This window comes from Geospiza fortis, unplaced genomic scaffold, assembly GCF_000277835.1.
Source record: "Geospiza fortis unplaced genomic scaffold, GeoFor_1.0 scaffold114, whole genome shotgun sequence".
In the NCBI taxonomy this organism is placed as follows: Eukaryota; Metazoa; Chordata; class Aves; order Passeriformes; family Thraupidae; genus Geospiza; species Geospiza fortis.
The window spans coordinates 1,612,620-1,614,654 of NW_005054383.1; positions in this window are offsets into that span (position 1 = coordinate 1,612,620).

Below are 2,035 nucleotides of genomic sequence, written 5' to 3' on the forward strand. Positions count from 1 at the left end.
CTGTCCCCGGTGCGGACCCAGCCCGCCCGCGGTCCCGGGGCTCCCACGCCGCCCAATCCGGGATCTCCCCTGGCTCGGGTGCGGCTCCAGCCCGGCTGTCCCAGAGCCCAGCCCGATCCCTGCTGCACAGGATAACTGCTGCAGGAGCCGGGGCTCTCCCAGGCCGTGCACTAACGCAGCCCTGCCCGTGTCTCAAGGCCCTCATCCCTCTGCACTACCACGTGGAGACAGTGAACTCGCCAACAGGTTGGGCAGGCTCTGTTTTCCAGGCAGTTTCCATCCCGTTCATCCCAGCACCCTCGCTGTGCAGTGTTTGTGGTGCCAGGCTCTCAGACCCGGCTTGCTCCTCTCTCCCTGCGTCAAATCCGCCCCCCAGCACTGCATCATCGCTCCCCGTGGGTGACAAACCCCCCCAAACCCCCCTGCCAGTGACGTATCCTGAGAAATGTGCACCCTGCGGTGGATTCAGGAGGCTCGAGGGCTCTGGCCTTTGCTTTTGTCAGGTTTTCTCCCACTGGGCTGGGGCTGGCACGCCACTGCTGGGAGAGGCCTCCCCGTGAGAGAGCAAAGGGGGCCTGGGACAGAGGGGCTGCAAATCTGAGCCCGTCCTGTGGGACCCCAGAGCAGGGGTGGTTGCACCAAATGCTGAACAAATGTAATGATGGTGATGATGATGATGGTGTGCTTGGCCCAGTCATGCAATCTGCAAACACTGAGATGGCAGGGGGAAGGGAAAGGGACAAATCTCTGCTCTCCTGTTGCTTTGGAGTGGCCAAAAAGCATTTGGAGGTGTTCCTGGAACTGCTGGCACATCTGGGAGGGGCTGTGCTGACACCTCCAAGGCAGACAGCTTTGGGTTTGTCTGTCCATCACTGTCTCTGGGCTGGCAGTGCCTGGGGAGGGGCAGGGCGGGCTCTGGGTGTCCCTGCCCTCAGCAGCTGTGACCCCCGGGGCTGTGGCAGCGTCACTTTGGACATCAGGGCAGTGTGGCCTCAGCCCTGGGCTGCAGGCTGGGGCTCTCCTGTGGCACAGGAGGGCAGATGCCAGCCCTGCCCTTGGTGCCAGAGACAGCAGCTATTGCACCCATCCCCTCCCACCCTCTCCACACTGGGGTCTTTCCCCAATCACAGTTCAGTGCCTGGGGTTGGTGGGAGCCCCCAAATTCTTCCCTGTTCATCTCCCCAGAGAGAAATGCCTGCCTGGCTTCCTCCCACCGCTGCCCAGATCCTCCTGTGCCCAGAGGCTCGAATCTCTCTCCGTTTTTCTCTTTGAAGTGACTTCAGGCTCACTCAAGGTTCGGGATTTCTGTGCTCTGTTCAGGCAGCCTGAGCTCCCTGGGCAGGGGCCTGGCTCTGCTTTCCAGGGAAAGCTGCTGGACTCCCTGAGCCCCCCCTGAGCCCCCCCTGAGCCTCCCTGAGCCCCTCCAAACCCCCTGATCTCGGCCTCGGGGACCAGCCGAGCTCTGAGCAGGTTGGATGCGGTGCCCAAACCTTCTGCTGGCTGCTGTGAGTCTGGCGACTTGTCAGCATCTGTGTCCTGCTGGGACTGTCCCCTCGGGCTCCCGAGGCCCTGCCCAGCCCCTCTGCCACCACCTGCCCTGTCCCCGTGCCCAGCGGCTCTGGGGCTCAGTGCCACCACCTGCCCTGTCCCCTGTGTTGGAGTGACGGGGGGTGGGACGGTCGGGATGGAGACAGAGATCTCTGCAGCCAGGTCAGGAACTTGGGGTTTATTGCAAAGGGCCTGGGTGCAGGGCCCTGCTGGGAGCTGCCAGCCACAGCTCAGAGCAGGCTGAGAGAGGAGAGGGGGAGAGAGGATGAGAGGGTAAGAGAGTAAAAGGGGTAAGAGCCTAAAAGGCAAGATCTAAGAGACAAGAGGTAAGAATGTAAAGTTCCCATTACCATACAATAAATCTTCTTCTGTGCTGAATATTCTGATTCTCACTAACCAATCTAGTACAAGATACAAATCCTACAGCATTTACATACAGCCTGTTAGAATCATTACATTACCACACTGTGTTACATTTTAAACCCTA